The sequence below is a fragment of the Macaca nemestrina genome, chromosome 5 (genome assembly GCF_043159975.1).
Source record: "Macaca nemestrina isolate mMacNem1 chromosome 5, mMacNem.hap1, whole genome shotgun sequence".
In the NCBI taxonomy this organism is placed as follows: domain Eukaryota; kingdom Metazoa; phylum Chordata; class Mammalia; order Primates; family Cercopithecidae; genus Macaca; species Macaca nemestrina.
This window is the reverse complement of record NC_092129.1, coordinates 157,700,211-157,705,300: the sequence shown is the minus strand read 5'-3', so window position 1 is coordinate 157,705,300 and position 5,090 is coordinate 157,700,211. Positions and strand designations below refer to the sequence as shown.

At 45.4% G+C, this 5,090-nt stretch overlaps 1 pseudogene; it reads left to right on the top strand.

Annotated features, from left to right (window-relative positions):
* Window positions 1–309: 309 nt before the first annotated feature.
* On the top strand, window positions 310–2,270 carry LOC139363245 (putative butyrophilin subfamily 2 member A3 pseudogene; annotated as a pseudogene).
* The last annotated feature ends 2,820 nt before the right edge of the window (window positions 2,271–5,090 follow it).

The following is a 5,090-nucleotide window of genomic DNA, read 5'->3' as shown; positions in this document are numbered from 1 at the left end:
ACCCAACTGCCCACTCCCAATGAGCACTTCCCATCGTATGATACAGCCCCTCTGCCCATAAGCACCACAGAATCCAAGTTTTACCAGATACCATGACACATGGACCTTTCCTCTTTAGGTGAATTTCAAAATTGCCACTGTCAACTTGGGAAAAAACAGCAAAATGTCACAACCAGATATTTCACCATGGAGAATAGAGGAAATCATTTTAACACAATGGAAAGGTAGACTGAATGAGAATAAATGCAGATGGGAGAAGCTTACAGAATGCCCAGAGCCTGGAGCGTTTCTCGCACCGACTGACAGGAAATGGACCAAGGTAGGCACCTACATTTTCTCTATCTACCCATATGTTCTTTCCCCAGTTCCTTTAGCACAGTTTCTTTCCTTTCCTGATCAAACCCCTTTTCCCCGGACAGAATCTTTTTTTCCATTTGGAGTTTGTTGATCCAATAGGTATACAGAAGTCATACCTGCAGACATCAGACCCATGTTGTTGAAGCAAAACTAGATGGAAATAGTTCCTCCCTACTTTTGCCTACAGACCCCTCAGGCAACAGGTTTTTTTGGGGGGGACATTTATTATCCTTCTTTATCCTTGAAGGGTGCCCTTGTCAGTCGTTTAAATCAGTTGTCATCTGGTAAAAGGAACACATAGGACCAATGAAGAGACCCTTTATCCTCTAGGACAATGTGAAGGGAAAGACTCACCTTAGTTGATCAACTGGGGAGAGAAGGAGCAGGACATAATGCCTCTGTGCTGGTTTGAACCAGATAATTAAAAGGTTCTAACTAAAAAAAGTCCCAGAGATCCTAGGTCTTGAATAGAAAAGGGAATAGATCTTAGAATGCTGAGAGAAAGTGTGAATGATTAATTTGGGCTCGTTTCCTAAACTCTCTGGATTTCAAAGAGCCTCAATTCTTCTCAACCTGAGGGTACTGCTTCTGTCTCTGGAGAGACAGAAGTGCAGCTTCAGAGGTCAGGGGCCGTGGCCCACGCCTGTAATCCCAGCACTTGGGAGGCCGAGGCAGGCGGATCACCTGAGGTCAGGAGTTCAGGACCAGCCTGACCAACATGGAGAAATCCTATTTCGACTAAAAATGCAAAACTGGTTTCGGTGCATGCCTGTAATTCCAGCGACTGGGGAAGCTGAGGCAGGAGAATTGCTTGAACCCAGGAGGCGGAGGTTGCGGTAAACCAAGATCAACCCATTGTACTCCAGCCTGGGCAATAAGAGTGAAACTACATCTCAAAGAAAACAAAAATAAAAACAAAAATAAAAAACCCTGCAGCTTCAGTAACTCTCAGGGTATGCGCTGCCTGGGATCAGGGGGCCTTCGTGGAAATGGCCCCTTCACGGGGATTCCCCTGTAGTTTTCTGAGACTTCTCTGGGGACCAGGAACCACACAATCCTGAGGGTTCCTGAGACCCAAGGCCTAAACCTGAGAATTCCTCTGCAGCCAGTGTGGTCCTGCACACAGACACTGCTCATCTCGATCTCTTATCAGATGACCAAAGAAGTGTGACATTGGCTCGCTCCAGGGAGAGCGTGCTATATAACCAGAGAGATTTCAACAGTCAGCTTTGTGACCTGGGCTGGGATAGCTTCGCCTCAGGGAAACATTACTGGGAGGTGGAGGTGGAAAATGTAATTGAGTGGACTGTGGGGGTCTGTAGAAACAGCGTTGAGGGGAAATAGGATGTCCTGCTACTTCCTCAGAATGGCTTCTGGACCTTGGAGATGCATAAAGGAAAATACTGGGCCCTGATCTCTGCTAAGTGGATTCTCTCTCTGAATGAGCCCCTTTGCCGGTTGGGCGTCTTCCTGGAGTATGAAGCTGGAGACGTCTCCTTCTACAACATGAGGGACAGATCGCACATCTGCACATTTCCCCGTTCAGCCTTTTCCAGGCCCCTGAAGCCATTCTTCAGGTTACAGTCTTGTGACAGCTGCATCTTCATCTGCTCCGCATTCACAGGAGCCAATGCGATCATGATGCCTGAAGAGGCCTGATAGTTCACAGATCGGGGTCCCACCATGGCCCACAGAATCAGTTCCCTGGTCTCACAGCCATGGATACAAGCCCTGGCCATCTCAGCAGCCACTGCATAATGCCCCTGGTAGAAGACATGCCCTCCTCCCTCCTAGTCACACAAGAGAACATCTTCCAGCTGCCTCTTTCACACCCAGTCCAGACCTCAGCCCCTGTTCACTCCTCACTAGGCTGTAGCTTTAGTAATTCCTTTGCTTGTAACTATGGGATGTGATCCAGTGTTAGAAATAAATGCTTGGTGCCCCAAAGAAGAGTCAGCACTCTGGCAAAAAGCTTTCTCAGCTAGGCAATTTACTTCTGCAGAAGGGTGCTGCTCGAAAGTCTGGTCACCACAAGAACACACCAAAAAAGAGGGAAAGAATTTTTATTCCTAATGCCGCTTGTCCCAGCTTCTGTGTTCAGTCACCACTCACCAGAGTTGGACTGCACAATCTTAGCTGAACCTGATTAGCTAACTTGAAAGGGGCAGGGATGTGGTTACACTGGTTGGAAGGTCAGTTTCTGTGGGAAGAGCCATTGCAACGGGAGGGGTAATTTACAGAGTGAGTAGCAGATGTGGGCTCTGTAGGTAAGGACCAGTGGAAAAGTCGTTTACTGAAACTAAGACACGGAGACATAAAGGATAAGGAGGTTAGTTTGGCCTTATAAGTAGGGAAAAAAGAACAAGGGCACTGAACAAGCCAAACCTTTGAAGAGGAACTTCTTTTGTATCTGACATCCAGGCATAGGGAACTAGGTGTTACACAGCTCCCAGCCAGGAAGAAAGTGTGAGAAGCTGATTGGCAGTGAACCTGCTCTTTAACATCAGGATGATGACATTGAGCCCAATATGCCAGTTGGCACCAGATGCTGTGGATTTGGAATGAGGCCAGCATCACCAGGATGTGAGAGGAGAGAAGAATCCACAGGACCACCAGAGGGAAAAGGGAACCAGATATGCAAGTCAGAGATAGAAGAGGTGGAACCAGAGAGCTGGGAGGGAGCAAGGTTGTGACGGTGGTTAAGCCCCACCATAACAACTAAGGGGTCCTGGGATATGATGGCTCATTTCCACCCAACCCCAGGATTTCCAGAGCACACACCCACAGGCCTGGCCCTGGGATGAAGATGAATGAAGAACATGGACTCATGTGGATGTGATTTGGCTCCTGTGTCCCTGCAATAAACAAGGAGTCAGTAGTTAGTCCTTGAGTGTGGTTGAGGTTTGAGGTCCCAGTGGAGCAGAGTAGTACTGGACCTGGTCTGCGTCAGCATTCAGGTTCAATGAGGGCACCAGTGGCTTCAAACTTCCCGGTCTAATTATGTCTTTAGACACTTAATAACTGCTGAGGGCCTTAGGAGCTTTTGTTTATTTGGGTTGGTATTTGTTAATATTTATGGCATTTATGATTGAAACAGAAAATGTTAAAATGTAGCTTACTAATTCATGTTAAAATACCATTAATGCACCAATTACAGGTTAATATAAATAGAAAGATTTGTGAAAAAAATCAACTGTTGTGTCTAAACAAAAGAACAAAAAGTGTGACATTGGTTAACTTTTTCCAAATCTAATGTCTGGCTTAATGGAAGACATTCGTATTCTCATATCTGCTTTTGTATTAAATCTATTGGTATATCACAGGTTATATAGGCCCCCAAAAACCTTATTGTACCCTACCGAGAGAATGAAATCAAAAACAAAAAATGTTATATTATTAATATTATAATGAAAATAGTATTAACATTGGGGACTCCTTAACAGTATATCAGAGTTCACCCTAGGAATCCCCAGACAATATCTGGAAACTAGAATAGTGGATCCTGGACATTAATCCATGTGCTGGTTAATTTTAGATGTCAACTTGACTGGATTAAGAATACCTAGACAACTGATACAACATTATTTCTGAGTGTGTCTGTGAATGTGTTTCTAGAAGAGATTGGCATGTAAGTCAGTGGGAAATTCTCCCCTCCTATTGGCTAGAGGCCCAACAGAACAAACAGCAGAGGAAAGACAAATTCTTCTCTCCCCTGAGACATTCTTCTTTTTCTGCCCTTGGACACCAAAACTCCTGCCTTTCCAGCCTTTCAGCTTCGGGAATTGTACCAGGATGCCCTGGGTTCTCAGGTCTTTCGGTTCGGACTGAGATTTACACAATCGGCGTCCCTAGTTCTGAGGCTTTCGGACTTAAACTGAGCCATGCTACCAGCATCCCAAGGTCTCCGGCCTACAGACAAGCTGTCATGGGATTTCTCAGCCTCCATAATCACATGAGAAAATTTCCCTAATAAACGCTCACTCATACATATATATCTATATCTGTATCGTATTGGTTTTGTGTCTCTGGAGAACCCTGACTAATACAATCAGGCATCTAAAATTCTGGCTTGAAAGGTAGCACTTTAGGTTTGAGACAATTCAATAATCCAACAGGACTGAAAAAAATAGTCCAAAATCATATTACTGCATTTACAAATAGACATATTATTCAATGAATCTGGAGTGATTCTTTCAACCTCTGTGGTTGAGGGCCAGATCATATACGGCCCTGAATGTCATGATGCTGACCTGCAGTTTACCTCTGAAAGGGGAGCCACTGGAAAGTTTGGCAGAAAAAGGACTGGACTTACTTCAGATGCTAGACAGAGATGGGCTGTGTGTAGGGGTGGTAGATGGAAGCCTGAAGACCCAGCTGGGAGCTATTACAGTGATCCAGAGGGGAGATGCCAGTGACTTGTACCAGGGAGGAGCCATGAAATTATATGATGCTGGATTTATTTTCAAGACAGGGTAAAAAGGCTTAAATGTGGGATATGAAAAAGGAGGGCATCAAGGGTGACCACAAGGTTATGGTCCTAAGAAGCGGTACAGATGGAGTTGGCACTTAGGGAGATGAGGAAACTGAGGGAGAAGTGCATTTTGAAGGCCAGAGGAGGAGCCAGCATGGAATTCAAGGTCACTTTTAGGCACGTTCAGGTTGAGGAACTTACTAGAGATCCCCGTGGAGATGCAGAGTAGGCAGGTCAATAATAAATGTGTAGGCCAGGCATG